Raw genomic sequence first — 20110 nt, 5'->3', positions numbered from 1 at the left:
TGAGAAAATAAACAAAATAGATAAGCCTATAGTCAGACTTATTAAGAGAAAAAGATAATCAACACACATCAACATAATCAGAAATGAGAAAGGAAACATCACAATAGACCCAAAATAAATACAAAGAATTATTAGAGACTACTATGAAAACCTATATGCTAAGAAGCTGGAAAACCTTGAAGAAATGGACAACTTCCTAGAAAAATAAGAGCTTCACAGACTGACCAAGGAAGAAACACAAAACTTAAACAAACCAATTACCAGCAAAGAAATTGAAGTGGGAATCAAAAAACTACCCAAGAACAAAACCCCCGGGCCAGATGGATTTACCTCAGAATTTTATCAGACATACAGAGAAGATATAGTACCCATTCTCCTTAAAGTTTTCCAAAAAATAGAAGAGGAGGGAATACTCCAAAACACATTCTATGAAGCCAACATCACCCTAATACCAAAACCAGGCAAAGGCCCCACCAAAAAAGAAAATTACAGACCAATAACCATAACCAAGTGTGATTCATCACAGGGATGCAAAGATGGTACGACATTCGAAAATCCAACAACATCATCCACCACATAAACAAAAAGAAGGACAAAAACCACATGATCATCCTCATAGACGCTGAAAAAGCATTCAACAAAATTGAACATCCATTCATGATAAAAATTATCAACAAAAAGGGTATAGAGGGCAGGTACCTCAACATAATAAAGGCCATATATGATAAACCCACAGCCAACATCATACTGAACAGCGAGAAGCTGAAAGCTTTTCCTCTGCGTTCGGGACCAAGACAGGGATGCCCACTCTCCCCTCTGTTATTCAACATTGTACTGGAGGTCCTAGCCACAGCAATTAGACAAAACAAAGAAATACAAGGAATCCAAATTGGGAAAGAAGAAGTCAAACTGTCACTATTTGCAGATGACATGATATTGTACATAAAAAACCCTAAAGACTTCACTCCAAAACTACTAGAAGTGATATCAATACAGCAAATTTGCAGGATACAAAATTAACACACAGAAATCTGTGACTTTCATATACACTAACAATGAACTAATAGAAAGAGAAATCAGGAAATGAATTCCATTCACAATTGCATCAAAAAGAATATAATACTTAGGAATAAACCTTACCAAAGAAGTGAAAGACCTATACCCTGAAAAGTATAAGACACTCTTAGGAGAAACTAAAGAGGACAGTAACAAATGGAAACTCATCCCATGCTCTTGGCTAGGAAGAATTAATATCGTCAAAATGGCCATACTGCCCAAAGCAATATACAGAGTTGAAGCAATCCCTATCAAATTACCAACAACATTCTTAAACAATCTGGAACAAATAGTTGTAAAATTCACATGGACCACCAAAGACCCCAAATAGCCAAAGCAATCCTGAGAAGGAAGAAAAAAGTGGCGGGGATCTCGCTCCCCAACTTCAAGCTCTACTACAAAGCCACAGTAATCAAGACAGTTTGGTACTGGCACAAGAACAGACCAACAGACCAGTGGAACAGAATAGAGAGTACAGACATTAACTCAAACATATACAGTCAATTAGTATATGATAAAGGAGCCATGGATGTACAATGGGGAAATGACAGCCTCTTCAACAGCTGGTGTTGGCAAAACTGGACAGCTTCATGTAAGGGAATGAAACTGGATTATTGTCTAACCCCATACACAAAAGTAAACTCAAAATGGATCAAAGACCTGAATCTAAGTCATGAAACCATAAAACTCTTGGAAAAAAACATAGGCAAAAATTTCTTAGACATAAACATGAGTGACTTCTTCATGAACATATCTCCCCAGGCAAGGGAAACAAAGGCAAAAATGAAAAACTGGGACTATATCAAGCTGAAAAGCTTCTGTGCAGCAAAGGACACCATCAATAGAACAAAAAGGTACCCTACAGTATGGGAGAATATATTCACAAATGACAGATCCGATAAAGGGTTGACATTCAAAATATGTAACTAGGTCATGTACCTCAATAAACAAAAGGAAATAATCCAAATAAAAAATGGGCACAGGAGCTAAACAGATAGTTCTGTAAAGAAGAATTCAGATTGCCAACAGACACATGAAAAGATGCTCCACATAGCTAATCATCAGATAAATGCAAATTAAAAGCACAATGAGATATCACCTCACACCAGTAAGGATCACCACCATCCAAAAGACAAACAACAGCAAATGTTGGCGAGGTTGCAGAGAAAGGGAAATCCTGCTACACTGCTGGTGGGAATGCAAATTAGTTCAACCATTGTGGAAAGCAGTATGGAGGTTCCTCAAAAAGCTCAAAATAGAAATACCATTTGACCCTGTAATTCTACTTCTAGGAATTTACCCAAAGAATGCAGCACTCCAGTTTGAAAAAGACAGATGCACCCCTATGTTTATCGCTGCACTATTTACAATAGCCAAGATATGGAAGCAACCTAAATGTCCATCAGTAGATGAATTAACAAAGAAGATGTAGTACATATACACAATGGAATATTACTCAGCCATAAGAAAAAAAAAAGATCCTACCATTCACAACAACATGGATGGAGCTAGATAGTATTATGTTCAGTGAAATAAGCCAGGCAGAGAAAGACAAGTACCAAGTGATTTCTCTCATATGTGGAGTATAAGAACTAAGGAAAACTGAAGGAACAAAACAGCAGCAGAATCACAGAACCCAAGAACGGACTAACAGTTACCAAAGGGAAAGGGACTGGGGAGGATCGGTGGGAAGGGAGGGATAAGGGCAGGGAAAAAGAAAGAGGGCATTATGATTAGCACGTATAGTGTGTTGGGGGCACAGGAAGAGCTGTGCAACACAGAGAAACAAGTAGTGATTTTACAGCATCTTACTACGCAGATGGACCATGACGGTGAGGGGGTATGTGGGGGGGACTTGGTGAAGGGGGGAGCCTAGTAAACATAATGTTCTTCATTTAATTGTAGATTAATGATACCAAAATAAAAATAAAAGTAAAAATAAAAAAATGAAAACAAATCCTACCATTTGCAACAACATGGATGGAGCTAGAGGGTATTATGCTCAGTGAAATAAGCCAGGCAGAGAAAGACAAGTAGCAAATGATTTCGCTCATATGTGGAGTATAGGAACAAAGAAAAACTGAAGGAAAAAAACAGCAGAAGAATCACAGAACCCAAGAATGGACTAACGGTTACCAAAGGGAAAGGGACTGGGCAGGAGGGGTGGGAAGGGAGGGATAAGGGCAGGGAACAAGAAAGGGTGCCTTACAATTAGCATGTATAATGTTGGGGGGGGAGCATAGGGAGGGATGTGCAACACAGATAAGTAGTGAGTCTACAGCCTCTTACTACGCTGTTGGACAGTGACTGTAATGGGGTTTGTGGGGTAGGACTTGGTGAAGGGGGAGTCTAGTAACCATAATGTTCTTCATATAATTGTAGATTAATGATAATAAAATGAATTAAAAAAATGTGGGTAAAGTAAACATATATTTTGGGAAAAAAAAGAAAAAAGATTAATGTGTGATCAATTTACAAAATATTCTAAGTTTTTACTATGATAGATTTTATGAATTTTGGTCTACATGTTGACACATCCTGAAGTTAATCACATATGGTTGTCAAACAAAACAAAAAAAAAGTGACCTGTTTTCCCATATTTATTTTCTGAATGTTATTTTCCGTATTGTAAATCTCATTTTTAAACAACTGAATTGCTTTCTTAAATTACTGTTAATTTTGGCATGAATCCCTCACAGACATTTATCTCATTAAGATAGTAAGCTAAAAAATTCATGTTAAACAGTGCCTTTATTTTTAAACTCTTCTTTTCCCTAACAAATTAAAATTTTACTATCACTTAGATCCCACATGATTTTAAACTGTTTAATGACTACAGTTGTCACAATCAGTATTTTAAATAATAGGAAATCATCCATACTGTGTAATATTTAAATACATAATTTAATATAAACAATTTATAAATGAAGAAATAATCTCAAAAAAACTAAGTGAACTTTTACATCTAAATAAGTGTGAGTCTGAGGTTTGGATCAACGTAAGACTGACTTTTTAAAAGCTTCAATCTTTCAACAATTTCCACTTTTGACACATAGAATCCACTAGAAACTTCTCAACATTTCATGGAAATGCATGTCAATCAGTGACTCTGGGTTATCAATATTTTGTGTTTTTCCCTCCTTTCAAAGAGATATTAGATTTTGGAAGCGTCTTGTTTGGATCCATTCTTTTTCATGTTTTTCTACTCTCGGTAGAGCCATTTTTCCATTTTTTAATTTTTTAATTTTTAATTTTGTTATCATTAATCTACAGTTACATGAAGAACATTATATTTACTAGGCTCTCCCCTTCACCAAGTACCCCCCACAAACCCCATTACAGTCACTGTCCATCAGAGTAGTAAGATGCTGTATAATCACTACTTGTCTTCTCTGTGTTGCACAGCCCTCCCCATGCCCCCCCACATTATACATGCTAATCTAATGCCCCCTTTCTTTTTCCCTGCCCTTATCCCTCCCTTCCCACCCATCCTCCCCAGTCCCTTTCCTTTTGATAACTATTGGTCTATTCTTGGGTTCTGTGATTCTGCTGCTGTTTTCTTCCTTCAGTTTTTCTTTGTTCTTACACTCCGAATTTTCAATATTTCTCAAACCTTGGATTTCACTGTTTCATTCAAACTTAGCATATGACTCTGCTCAGAATTATTTAGTATGTTTACTGAATTTTCACTTAAATAGCTTTAAAGTAGCTTAATTTACAAAAATATACATCATAATCCTTTTGAACCTTTCTTTAAAATTTAAAATTTAAATTACAACAGTAGTTTGAATGCTCATAATAGAAATTTCCCTTAAGTAATTTCATCAATGTTTTCCTCGTCTTTCCCAGACTGATAGCAAGTTCAGATTTCTAAGATCAGGCTGCCCAAATATCTTGATCCTCACACTTTTCCTCAACTGGTGCTGATTTTCTTCCTCACCATTTTCTTACTTTGAATGTCTACTCAATGCTTTTACCTACAGAAAGCTCAGGTTCTTTTGTGAATAAAAATTGATTCATATTGCACCTGTTGATAATTTTCATTATTATTTTTCAAATTTTCACAAGGGTCATAGAAAAAGTATACTACTTCTGAAACAGCTCTTGCAATTATTAATCAGTACAGATCAGCCAGGCTGGCTATTTCCTCAGTGCCCCACCCACCCCACCCCCGAACTTCGCCATCTGCATCATCCCACATGAACCAGTCTCACACGGATGGCTATTTTGCTCATCAGCTTTTCTAAAACATCTCTGAAAATGCATGCATTTTCCAAAGTTGTGTTCATGTGTAGCCTTAAACTGCTTATCCTTTGTTTTATACTGTCTGAATTAGTTATTTTTTCAAAAGCAGTACATAAAATATTCTTACCAATTCCCAGTCCTTCACTAATTAAGTTACATCAGTGAATTTTAAATACCAAAAACGTCTAGAATTTTAACCTTTTACTCATGGGCCACTTTCCTTTCTCAAACATAATATCAACTTCCAATATGATATATAATATTTTAAACCATACAAAATACTACTTTTATTTTGGAAACTTCTTTGAAAAATTCCAAATTAATTTAGCTATTTTTATATTTTCTTTAATGAATCAACAAATTGTATTTAATTACAAAGCACAGCATGCATTTATCACCCCCAGACATTTGTAAGAACTCCCTGAAGATTGGACATCATGTTATTTATCTTTCTGTACTTTTAGACCAAAAATATTAACAAATACCAAAAATAGTAAAAGAGAAGGCCCTCGATGTATTCCTTTCTGTGCTAGTAATTGGTAAAGGTAGGGAACTTACAGTTTTCACATTGTGTTGTTTATATTTTTAAATGAAGAAATGTACATCTTTTCAGATATTAACAAGGATTATATGAGTTGAAAGATTACACATTATAAATACTTTCTAATGTACATTTCTATAGGATAAAAGCATAGTCTTAGTGTTAGCATTAAACATTTGAGGAATAATGAACCTTATCACATCCTGAAATTATAAAGGTTCTTTCAGATTCATATTTTCATATACTTACAAATTGTAAACAGGCACACGTGTATATAAACTGTGTATGTGTTGTGTGTTTATAACCCTTGAGTGTAGGATTATCCTTTAGTGGAGGAAATAGTGAGTTCTTGATATTATCCTTTAGCATAAAAGTGTTAGAATAAAGACAGTCAAAAAGGTTCCAAGATGTGAATTCAGTCCTGCAAAAATCAGGAATATGTTTACAAGTCATATCATTTCCTGAACTGACATGGCAAGCTGAGTGAGTCTTTTAATGTCAATATGATATACTTACTTTGCTATAGTCAAGAACAAACATTTAACTAAATTAAAGATTGTTTTATAGACCTGGAAATTAAAGTGAGAGGGTGATAGTCAGTTACACAATATAGGTGAGGATTTATTATTGCTTAGTAGTTGTAATATTTATTATATTTAAAATCGTGTTTGAGGGCAGTTACTAATTGCTCACTAGGGATTTTTTCTGGAGATAACAATTTAATTAGTGTATTTTATAGTACTTTGTGTCTAACTTAGACAAAATGGTCAAGCCACTAGTCATAAGAGGATCCATAATCCAGTGTTCTTAGGATTTTTTTAACTAAAATATTTGGTTCCTTGTGTATAATACTTGACCTTTATATAATGGAGTCCACATTTACTATTTATTAATATCCCATAAGGAATGGATGTATCAGGTTTTCCTAAATGGTAGTCAGTAAACATAGGCACTATGAATCCTTTTTTGGACTCCTTAATAAAAAGCAGCTAAAGGAACTTAATTTGAGTTTTCCAGTGGCATTTAAATATAGTATATACAGAATTTAAAGAGACAAATTTAAGATATATAAATTTGCAGTCTTATTACTTTTATTTAGCTAAATAATTATTTAGCCCAGTTCAATATACTTAACATATTTAAACATCACTTATCTTTTAATAAAAAATGAGTACCTTGTGAATTTAATGATATTTAAATAAATAATTCAACTGTAATAGAAATACCAGAAAGGGCAGACACTGGGCAAAGTCCTGATTTTCAGTTATTGAAACAGTCCATATGTTATCAATAGCAAAAGAGGAAGTCAACATTATAGAATTACTTCTAAAGTAGTACATTTAAAAAAAGTTATACAATATTGAAATATTTTATTTTCTTATTTTACATATAAATATATAATATGTGCTTCTATATGGCAAAAGCTTTATGTGTTATTAATTCTGCTTTAATAATGATGCCTTAGTATCTTGTGTGACTTCAGTATACATATTTCTGTACATTTTTCAATAATACGCGTCAATAAATGTTTGAAAATAAGAATTTTCAGTCAGCAGGGATATCATAAAGTACTGCTATGATATTAGAAATTACAGAAACAATAAAATAGAATTCTCTTTTCTTACTATGTTCTATAAAATGTAATTATTTAATAGTCTGAATTATTCCTTTAATGAATATATTGTTTAAGAGAAAAAAGAGAGTTGGGCTCTATCCATATTTTCCATTCAAAATACATTTCCATTTCTAAATAAAATAAAGATACAAAGTGAAGCAAATGCTTAAGGAAAAATTAGAGCGTGGAGGAGAAGAAGAAGGACATTAACAACAGTAACCACAGAGTACTCACTATTGAGTATTTTGTGTTTTCAACTTGAAAAAATGCCTCTTGTTAATGTTACAAAATCATAATCATAAAGATGATTTAACCAAATTGTCCTATGTGGACAGGATCTGAGAATGTCTTCACATGAACAAAGCACCATTATGTCGTACAAACAGGTTGGTCATATTCTGATGTATTTTAAATGGTGGGCATGCCTGTGTCATCAGCTGCAAAGACTCTGGGGACATAATTGTTACCATCCAGGAACAGCCAGTGCCCAAGGGTGGTTTTGGGCAGGTAATTATCATACCACATGTAAATGGGACCCAGTGAAAATACAAGAGTGAGTGTTGAACATCAAAAATAGTTTATTTCACACCTGTGTGTGTAAATCATTGTTAATGAACAGATGAAATGAAAGAACATAAACTATTAAGCACAGGGAGTTGATATGAGACTTACACATGGATCAAAGATATAACATCTTACATTCTAAAGCATTCATAAAACTTGTGTCTGACCTTACCTGATAAATAAGATATTCCTTTCAGTTGTTGTATCTGTAGAAGACAGTTATTTATGCCAGTCATGTTCATATTTGAGAAAATCTGAGAGGCTACGTGAAAAACACCACTCTAAAAGCTATAGAACTATGTAAAATATTTTCTTAAAGAAAGCAGGTTCAGAAAATCATGACTGAATATAGGTCAGTATAGCTTAGAGATTATGGTAGAGTTCCCAGGGAATGGTTTTCATGGGTTCAATTCTTAGAAGTGCCATTTACAAGCCAAGTGGATTTGAACAAGTTCTTTTCAATATCTCTAAGTCTCTACTTCTAGCTGATAATTGGTGATGTTATGAGAAATTAAGGAAAAAACACCTAAAAATGAGTAGATATTAAACAATGAGTGTGAAATGTCCCATAATATATATATCTTAATATCCATAAAAATTTAACAGATGACATGTTCCACCAGTCCTGAGACCCAAAGCAGAGGCAGCAGTTTGAAAGCCTTGCCAGCAGTGGGAGGGGTACCAGAGGCCTGAGAGTTAGACAGAGCTCTTTCCTCAGGAGAAAGGGCAGGTGGATGATACCTCCCCAGCCCTCCTTGGCTCAACAGGTCAGGAATTCTAGGGAGCCCCAGACGCTCCATCCCCCTTGCTGGCAATGCAGCCCTGAGGATCCTCCCTGCAAGCACTTGCCTGGCAGCCAGTCCACATGGCCCAGCAGCAGTATCAGACTTGCTGCATGGCAGGGAGAGGAAGACACTCAGCTTTCTCAGCTTTGTTTCAGCCCAACCTGAAAGGTGCCTGCAGAAGCCAGCGGCAAGAGCTCCTTCCTCCCTGTGGGTATCCAAACCCAGAGCTGCACATCTGGTCCAGGCAGAGCCACAAATCAGCCTGCCCATCCCACTGAACCTGCAGGCCTGCCATTGCTGCAGGATAAGCAGAGGGTAGCCCTGTCTGCAGTGAGCTCAGCAGAGACTCCTGTGTTCATCCCAAAGGTGGCAGCTGAAGCAAACTGCCTGCACAGACAGAAAGATGGCTCCACCCACAGCTTGCCAATAGCTGGGGCTCCTGCATAGTAGAACCAGGAACTAGAAAGTAAATAATCCTGAGCTGTGTCTTTTTTATAATGATTTCCAAGTAAAAGTCATAAATATGATCACTGATCTATAGAAAAGTATTCAGGGTCTCAACAAAGAGATAGAAGACTGAAAAAAGGCCACCCAGAGCTGAATAATATGATATCTGAAATGAAACATACAATGGAGGGATTTAAGAGTAGATTATTACAGGTAGAAGAGGCAGTGGATGAGATGGAAATTGGAGAAGAGGAACACAATGAAGCTGATGGACAGAGAGGAAAAAGATCTCTAGGAATGAGAGAATGTTAAGAGAGCTGTGTGACCAATCCAAAAGGAACAATATTCACATAATAGGGATACCAGGAGAAGAGAAAGACAAATGGATAAAAAGTCTCTGAAGAAATAATTGTTGAAAACTTCCTCAATCTTGGGAAGGAAATAGACACTTAGGTCATGGAAGTACAGAAATCCCCTAGCGAAAGGAACCCCAGGGAAACAACACCTGGACATATAGTGTTGTCCATACAGGACCTAGGAAGACATAAAATATTTAAAATGGCAAAGATCAAGGATAAAGAGAGAGTGTTGAAGCAGCCAGAGAGAGAAGAAAGATCATGTACAAGGGAAAGCCCATCAGGCTGACAGCAGACTTCTTAGAAGAAACTTCACAGGCCAGAAGGGAGTGGCATGACATATTTAATGTAATGAAATAGAAGAGCCTCCAACCAAGAATCCTCTACCAGGAAAGACTATCATTTAAATTTGAGGCAGGTATTAAACAATGTCCAGATACACAAAAGTTGAAGAATTCACCACCACTAAGCTAGCCTTACAGGATATGTTTAAAGGAAATGCTGTAGATGGAACTGTCCCTAAGGCTAAATAGCTTTCACCAGTGAAAATAAACCGACAGTAATATTAGTAGACCAATTAATTGCCAAGCAAGTGTGAAATTAAGACAGAATAAAATAAGCAAAATCAACTATATGCAAAAATCAGTAAAGCAGAGATTCAAAGCCCTTGCTCCCTCATGCTTTTCTTTCCAGTCTCTCCTTTTACACTTATTTTAGTATGTCTATTGCTGCCCCATTGGGTTTTACTTCGCCAAGGTAGCTAAAGCTAGAATATTTTCCTTCAAATATTGTCAAGGAGTGCTACCAGGTAATGTTGCATACACATGAGAAGGTCCAAGGTTGTCAAAACTGTGGTGAGTCTTTGGCTGGTCACTCAGGGAAAGAAAAGACAACCAGGTCAGCTCAGACAACCTCAATTATCTGAGAACAAAATCTGCACACCTTCCTCTGTCAGCAGGCTGCAGTAGAAACACAGGCTGCCATTCCATGTTTTCTGCTGTATTGATAAGAGAGGAATAGAAGGCACATTATAAATATGTAATAGTAGGCACATAGGTAGCCACATATTATTACTAAATTTCAGCGGCTTCTTTCTACTCCAGGTATTTCTCTAGTAATTCTGTTACTTATTAGATAAAAAAGTTTCAAAACATTGGATAAGAACAGGTTTTTCATGTTTAGTTTGATTTAATGAAGATATGGAGTTTTACAATTCCCATTTTTAATGAACTCACTTATTTTAGAGCTATAAAGATCTTTCTATACATACAAATCCCTTATCAGATATGTGTTCTCGATGAATTTATATTCGTCTATAGCTTGTTGTTCAATTACATTAGCAGTGTCTTTCTCAGAGAATTTTTTAATGATAAAAATCCATTTTATTAATTTTTTTCTTTCATGGGTCTGGGTCCTGGATTTTGTTTTGTGTTTTAAACTTCATGGCCACACCCAGCATTACCTAGATTTTCTCCTTTGATTTCTTCTAGAATTTTTATAATTGTGTGTTTTACATTTAGATCTATTATCTATTTTGTGTTAATTTTTGTGCAAAGTCAAAGGTCTGTGTTTTACATTCATTTTTTGTTCATGAATATCCAATTTTTCCAGTATTGTTTGTTGAAAGAATTATTTTTCTTTTCTATTGACTCTATTATTTCACAAAATTTCAGTTGCCTATATTTGTGTGTTTGTCTATCTGTGTTCTTAGTCCCTTCCATTTATCGATGTTACTAAACTTTCAACTATACTATGCTTTTGGTTTATGGAAGAGTTACAGTAAATCTTTAAATCTAGCACTATGAGTTGTCTAACTTTATTTTTGTCTTCTATATTTTATTGGTTCTTCTAGGTCTTTTGCTTTTCCATATAAACCTTATATTGATCTGTCCATATCTGCAAAACATTTTAGGTTTTTTTATTGTGATCGCATTGAGTATGCAGATCAATGAGCAAATTAACATCTTAACTATATTGTTTCCCCAAATCACATTCATAGGATGTCTCTCCATTTATTTATATTGCATTTGCTTACTTTCAGTATAGATCCTATATTTTGCTAATTTTTAGCTATTTTTTTCATTTTCAGGTGTCAGTTTTAATGCCTTTTTACCTAAAATTCCAATTGTTCATTATTGGTATATAGTCAAATATTGGATGCCTAATCTTTTTATGGAAATGAAATTCACATAACATAAAGTTAACAATTTCAGTCTATTTACAGTGCACACTTCCATGGTCTTTAACATATTCACATTGATGTATGGCTGTTTCCACCCTGTAATTGCAGTCCATTCTCACCACCTCAGGAACACATCCTCCACCCACATGGCTCCCACTCCCAATTTACTCTACCTCATTCTCACAAAATGGGTTTACCTATTCCTTAACAATCTTTGTTGATTTTATTTATTTTTCTTGTCTTATTTACTAATGTAGGACTTCTAGTATGATGTTGACTAGAAGTACTGAAAAAGGAGACCTTTGTCTTGCTTCCTATTTTTGGGAGAAGAGACCAGTCTCTTATTATGAATGATGTTAGCTGTAGGGTTTTTTGTAGTTATTCATCTAGCTCAAAGTTTTTCTTATATTAATCATTTGTTGAGGGTATATTAAGTGTTGCATTTTTTCAAAAGATATTTCTATTGTTATTGAGGTATACAATCTATCTTTGGTTTACTGATTTTCAGGTTTTCAATGAGCTTGAATATCAGCAATAGCCACTTGGTCTTCTTGTATGATATGATTCCCTTTATATACATTTTATACATTTATGCATGGTTGAATTTAATACATAGTTGTGTTTAACTAATATTTTCTTGAGGATTTTAATACCTCTGTTCGTGAGAGATATTAATCTGTTTTCTTTTTAACAGTGGCTTTTTCAGAACTTTGAGGGTAATTCTGGGCTTATAATAATAAATTAGAGAAAGTCCCTTATGCTTAAATTTTTTGAAAAAAATTGTGGGGAATTTGTCTCATGTCTTCCATTATTATATTATTATTTTTTTGGTAAAATTCAACAATGAAAACATCTATATCAACTTTGGTTTTAAAGATAATCTTGCTGGCTGTAATGATCTTTAGTATTTCTTTTTTATTTCAACACACTGCATACTTCCCTCCACTGCCTTCTCCATTATTCTGCTGGAAAGTCATCTGTTAATTTGAATACACTTGTGTTTAAGGAGTCAGATTTTCCTTGTTCAGTGTTTCTCTGTTACTGGATTAAAAAATTCTTCTGGATGTTAGTCTCGTTGTGTTTGCCCTTCTTGGAGTAAATAGAGGTTCTCAGGCGTACAGGTTAAATTTTCATCCAGTGAGGAGCGTTGCCATTGTTTCTCTGCTTTCCTTCTCCCCATTCGGATGCCTCCGTCACGTGTACATTAATGTTCTCTGTGAGACTGTTTCCTATTTATTCTACTTCTGGTCTTCTGACTGTATAAACTTTATCAACATGTTTCAAGTTTAATCATACTTTCTTCTGCCTACTAAATTCTACTGTTGATCCCCTCTAGTAAATAATTTTCATTTCATGGTATTTTCAACTCCAGAATTTTTATTTGGTTGTTTTTAAAAAATTGTGTCTCTGTGTTAAATTTTTGATGAGACATTCTCATAATAACTGCATCTTCTTCAGTATGATTTCCCTTAACGTATTTATAACAGCTGCTATAAAATATTTGTCTGCCGACTCCAAAGTGTAGGTAGGTCTTCACACAGGTAGTTTCCATTGCCTTCATGTTTACCTGTGTGGGGGTCACATTTCCCTGTTTCTTTTCAGTCCTTAAAAACTGGAAATCTTAATAGTATATTGTAATACCTCTGGACATTGGCCCCAAACCAGGACTTCTTGTTTTTGCTTATTTGTTTAGCAATGTGGATGGAGTATTTCAGTGACATCTATTTCCTTTCATATTACAGACTTGCATGTGCCCCTCAGAAGGGCGCATCCTGGGGCATGCACAGTTTCTCTTGGGGTGTCAGGGGTTTCAGCCTGGCTTCCTTAGTCTCTTTCTTGGATCTCTTAAATTGTCTCCCTCTATTGATGTTCCAACCAACTGTTAGATTTCATTCATTACCTGTTGAAATTCTGTTATTTTTGACTATGACCTAGGATATAAATTATTCTACATCATGATCCAATTAAATCGGGACCTTGTGTATTTTTTGAGGCTAAATTTTGAAGTTTGTCCTGATCCAGGGAGGGCACTCATCTGTCTTTGGTTTTCCACAGTGTAACCCCTGCCCTGTAATTTAGCTTGTTACTGCTGTATAAGTAAAACTCTTTCAAATTCTTACCCCCAAATTATCCATTGTTTTCAAGAGTGCTGGGGGACTTGAACTTCCTCACATCTTGTTACAAATAACATCAGTTCCTGTAGAGGGAGCTTCAGAGCTATCTGTTCTCATGATCTGCCTCCCAGGCTGAGCAAAATCTGCACCTCTGCTTTGCAGCTGGGGCAGGGGAAATAGATCACTTCTTCCAGAGCTGCTGCTCTATTTGCAAGAAAGATTTCAGGTGGGGATAGTATCCTCTGCTCTTCCCTTTCCAGTGTAACACTTTCTCATGTGTGTGAGGTGGAATATCATTGTAACCACTGTATTCTCAGATATGATTCATTTTAAAGAAACTTTGCCAAGTCTATCTTATGTAATTTTCCTATTTCCCTAGAGACCTAATCAAAATAGCTTTTTTAAGTTTGTAAACCAACAGGACAGCTTAAAATGCAGCGATTGTTTTTCATAAGAGATTACTGACAACACTGAACTGACTGTGGGTCTATGGTTTGTTAAGGCCTGGGGACAGGCTCCCATGAGACACCGCTCATGGGTCCCTCATTCTGTGTGTCCGTGAAGAGCTTCATTCTAATGCAGAAGATGACACTTGTCCTTTTGCAATGATCTCACACCTGAGCCGAGTGTGGAACTTGAATGTGGTTGATCTACTTTCGGTGGCCCTTAGATGTCAGAGGTCGTTTCTCAAGATAGGAATTAACCAACTTAATGTCAAAGAGCTATGGGAAATAGAAGGGATGGCCAGTGAGGTCTGAGGTGTACCTGTCACCACTAACTGACAGTGGATGATAATATGACTGTACCTATCAATATACAAATCGATCTCCATGCTCAGAGTTGACTCTATCGGTCACCAAGTCTCAAGTTATAGGTAAGGTAGAAGCCATTGGGAAGCATGTTTGAGGCACCTGAACTGTAAGCTCCATTCTCACATAGATTAAACATGCTGTGGGAAGTGTTCTATCAGCACGTGGAGGAGGGGAGAAATGCAACATTGATTCCAGGTGTTTTAAATAAATATTAAGTGATAGAGTCGTAAAAGATGGGTAGAACAGTACTGCTGTGCCTCACGGAAGGATGCGAACGTGCCCTTCGGCAGTGCGTTCAAGGCCGAGGCACTGTCACGCGCACAGGTAACCCTGCCTGGAGGAGTCCGCGCTCCGACCGCGCTCCCCTCCTTGGCCGCCACTTTCCAGAGCAGTTTAAGGTCGATAGAGAACGAGGGAGACTCACGGGTGAAAGCGGCTTTCCGTTCCTATATTAGGGATTGTACTTTGCCACTTAAACAGAGATATTTCTAGAGTTCTCATTTTATTTTATAATGCAAATTAAGCAAACACATGACAGAGAATGCTTGTTCATAGTGCTGTGGAGGGCGATTCTGCCTTCCGTCAGAAAAAAGGAACAAAACCCACTGATCAATTGCAGCACTCAGCTAAGATTACCCACAGTTTCAGATTAATTTTCCTTCAACATTCAGTTAGTAAAAATCAATGATATTAATGTTTCTGAGTGTATTTTTTATTGAAATATAATTGATTACAGTACTGTATTGGTTCAAGTATATAACACAATGACTGAACAGTTACGCACATTATTAAATCCTCATCCTAACTACTACAGTTACTATCTGTCAATGCAGAAACATTTTACAGAACCATTGACTATATTTGCCATGCAGCCCTATATTGTCCATCCCCATGACCAATTTATATTAAGATTGAGATTTTGTGCCTCTTTATTGCTCTCACTTTCCCCACCTGCCCACTCAAAACCCTCCCCCATGGTAACCACCAGTCATTTCTCACTGTTTCTGAGTCTACTGCTGTTTTGTTCATTTTGTTCTGTGTTTAGATTCCACATATAAGTGAAATCATATGGTATTTGCTTTTCTCTGCCTGGCTTATTTCACTTAGCATAATACTCTCTGTGTCCATCTGTGTTGTTGCAAATGGCAGGATTTCTTTTCTATGGCTGATTAATATTCCATTATGCATATATACCACCTCTTCTTGTTTATTGATGGACACTTTGGTTGATACCATTATTTTGGCTATTGTAAATAATGTGGCAGTAAACTTAGGGGTAAACATATCTTTTTGAATCAGGAATTTTGTTTTCCTCAGGTAAGGCCTAGAACTGGACTTAGTGGGTCACATGGTATTTCTATTTTTAGTTTTTTGAGGAACCGCCATACTATTTTTCATAGTGGCTGCACCAATTTATATTCCCACCAACAGTGCAGGAGTTCCCTTTCTTCCACATCCTCACCAACACTTGGTATTTCTTGTCTTTTCGATAGTGGCCATTCTAACTGGTGTGAGGTTCTATCTCATTGTGGGTTTGACTTGCATTTCCCTGATATTTGTGATGTGGAGCATCTACTCATGTGCCTATTGGCTGTTTGTATTTCTTCTTTGGAAAAATGATAATTCAGGTTCTCTGCCTATTCTTTAATTTGGTTATTTGTTGAGGCATATGGGCTCTGTATATTTTTTTGGATGTAAACCCCTTATCAGATAAATCTTTTATGAATATAATCTCCCATAATGTAAATTGCCTTTTAGTTTTGTTGATGGTGTCCTTTGCTGTACAGAAGCTTTTTAGTTTGATATAGTCACACTTGTTCATTTTTTTGCTTTGTTTCCCTTGCCCAGGGAGATGTGTCCAGAAAAGAATTGATTATGCTTATGTTTAAGAGAATTTTGCCTATGTTTTCTTCTAAGCGTTTAACAGTTTCGTTTCTGACATTGACATATTTAGTCCATTTGAGTTTACTTTTATATATAAAGTTGACAGTAATCCAGTTTCATTCTCTTGCATGTAGCTGTCCAGTTTTCTCAACACAATTTATTGAATAGAAAGTCTTTTCCCCATTGTATATTCATAGGTCCTTTATTGCATATTGATTGACCATGTATATGTGGGCTTATATCTATTCTTTCAGTTCAGGTCCACTGATCTATAGGTCTTTTCTTGTGCCAGTGTCATACTCATTTGAATTACGGAAAACTGTATGGATGATATTAAAAAATAAATATAGAATTACCTTATGATTTAGCAATCCTACTACTGGGTATGTATCAAAAGATATTAAAGCCAGGATCTCAGGAGGATACCAGCCACCTCAAGTTCATTGTAGTATCATTCACAGTAGTCAACATACTGATACAACTTGAATGTCCATCAGTGGACGAATGGATAATGAAGATATGGCATGTATGTGTATATGCATTATTCAGCCTTAAGAAAGAAAGAAATCCTTTCAGTTGCTATAATATGGATGGGCCTACCTGGAGGACATTATATTAAGTGAAATATAGTAAAGAAAGCCAAATTCTATATAGTTTCCTTATATATGGAATAAAATATTTTGAAGTCATAAAAGTGGAGATTAGGATGGTGATTTTGAGGGCCAGGCATAGAGAAGGTGATGGTCAAATGGTACAAAGCTTCAGTTATGAAACTGAAATAATTTCCAGAGTCACATACACCACAGTGCACGTAACTAACAATGCTGTATTGCAATTTAAGAGAGGCCTTTGGAACTGGGTTGGTGATAAGGGCAGAGCACATGTGAATGAACTTAGAGCCTTTATGAAAGTGACCTCAGCATTATCCTTTCCCCTTCCTTCATGTGAGTACACTGTGAAAAGGTGGCTGACCTATGGACTAGGCCCTTAGGAGACATGAAATCTGTCAGAGCCCTGATTTTGAATTTCCATTTTCCAGAACTATTATGAATAAATTTCCATTATTTGTAAGCTACCCAGTATATGCATTTTTTTTAAAGTAGACCGAAAACTCCAAGACCTTTGGTGCAGAGTTCTTTTGTTTCGACTTATTTGGTTTTTAGGGAGAATTCATGAATTTGGATACACATTTATATATGGGAAGTTCTCAGCCACTATTTCTTTGACCTTTACCTTTCTCTTTTCCTGGACTCTCACAGAGCATGTATTCATTCATTTGATGCTGTCACATAAGTCCCACTGGCATCCTTCATTTATAACATTTTATGAATGTGTTTTCTTTTGACCTCACTGCTTTTTTTTTCTTATTCTTGATATTCCACCGTTGAAGATCTGTGCTGCATCTTTTAGTTCAGCCACCATGCTCTTCATCCAGGAATTTATTTTTGGGCCTTTTGACTCTTTCCACGTGCTCTTGAACTATTTATTTTGTTCACATAGTGCTTCTCTGATTTTGTTCGTTGTCTTTCCGTGTTGCGGCTCACTGTAAGATATTCTAAAACATAGTTATTTTAAATTATTCCTAGGTGGTTTTTAGATCTCATTTTCTTTAGCATCAGATTCTGTATGTTGTTGTTATTGTTCCTTTTCTTGTGTTGTGTTTCCCTGATTCTCTGTGATCCCTGTGGCCTTGCGGTGGGGTCTGTGTATTTGAAGAGGCAGCGGCCTCTTTCAGTCTTACCACATTGGCTTAGGGAAGGAAAGGCTGTGCCTTCAGCTCTGCCAGACACTCCGCATGAGCTGGCCAGGGGGCCCAGGGAGGGGCGTTCGCCAGGGCCTATGATTAGGTGTGCCCAGCGTCTGGTACCGTGGAAGGGAACGTCTTTTGCCGGAATCTGTAGACAGATGGGCCCAGTGCCTGGTTCTTGAGTCTCCGAGTGGGTGAGTCGGTCCAGGAACCTGCAGGTGCTGGGCCCTGGCCCATGTCCCACAGTACAGTCATGCACTCACTTCACACTCATTCCCCCACAGGGGAGCTGTGAACCTTGAGCTCTCTGGCCGCTAGTGTGCAGGTCTCAGTTCAGGAGCTCTTGTGAAGGCAGTTTCTCCTGTGGGTTTATCTAAAACTGCTTTTTCTGTGGGTGACAAATGCTGGAACTATTCTGCCAGCTTGCTGGTGGGATTCCCACATTGCCTTCTGTCTCTTTTTAGTTCTCTTTCTCCTCTTTTCCTTTTCTATGTTCCTTTGGGTTTAATTGATTTTCACACTAATTCTCTGATTCCTTTCCCATTCTCTATGTGCATCTTCTTTAAGGTTTGTTTGTGTGTGACTCCATGAGGCTCGCTAAGACACCTTATTGTTCTATTTTAAGCTAATAGCAACTTAAGTTTAATTACATACAGTAACTCTATGCTGTCAGTTCTTCTCTTGGCACTTTATATTGACACAATTTTCATTTTTTTGTTATAAATCCATTAATAAATTGTGTGTATAGTTATTGAAAGGTTGAAATTTACCTTGTAAGCTGAAAATAGTTTCCTCAGTAGAAATAGTCAAATAGGAAATTTCATGCCAAAAGAACATGGAATTATATACAATGTGAAAAATACCATGTACTAAAATTTTGAAATTTGGGTTAATGTAAATTTAAAATTTGAAAACCACCCATAATTAAGCCTTTGATTCAATAAAGCAAAAAACAAATCTAGAATCTCTGTATATTCTGTTATATAATATGTCATAGTTATAGACAAATACAATAGAATATGCTAAAATACAATGTCCATGTGCTCAAATGGATCTCTAAAAAATTATTTTTTGGAATATTTATTTCAAGTCATAAACATATGGGTATAGTGAAGCCATGTCTGTGTCCCTCTGTAATCCTCTCTTCTCAGTGTTATGCTAGGGGAAAGCAGAGAATAAAATAAAACTTGCCTTCTTAGCACAGGAAAAAAAAAAAACAATTATAGAGAAAATAGAAATTATGGCCAGAATCCTCACCTGGCTTTAATATCACCCATCGCGTACCCAAGGAGACTGTTTTGCGCATCTATGAGACTGGCAGGATGTTTACTGGCGGCTTGCCCATCCATCAAGGGAGCATCAGCCCAGGGGAGGGGGAGAGGGAAACACCCACTCTCCCCTCTCCTCAGCTGCCAGCACGTAATTGGCCAGTGTCCACCACAGAGACCTGCCCACAGAGTTCCTCCGGGTGTGAGGGGTGGCAAAGCTGGGAGAACAGAGGCTGGCGCAGGAAGCTGTGGAGCCCTCCTGCTGCTGAGAAGCAGCTGGGAGCCCGAGCCAACAGCAGGAGGGAGCAGTGGGAGGGAGCAGTGGGAAGGAACAGTGGAGATCACACGGGCTGAGAGAGGAGCTGCACAGCCCCGGGGCTGGGGAGGGAGGGGCCTGAGCCTGTGCTGGGCAGAGGGAGGGGCAGCATCGGAGCCAGCTGCCTGCACGGACCTGGGGGAACGCAGGGAGAATAAAAGTGGTATGAACACCTTTT

This window comes from Manis javanica, chromosome 14, assembly GCF_040802235.1.
Source record: "Manis javanica isolate MJ-LG chromosome 14, MJ_LKY, whole genome shotgun sequence".
Taxonomy (NCBI): Eukaryota; Metazoa; Chordata; class Mammalia; order Pholidota; family Manidae; genus Manis; species Manis javanica.
This window is presented reverse-complemented; position numbering follows the sequence as displayed.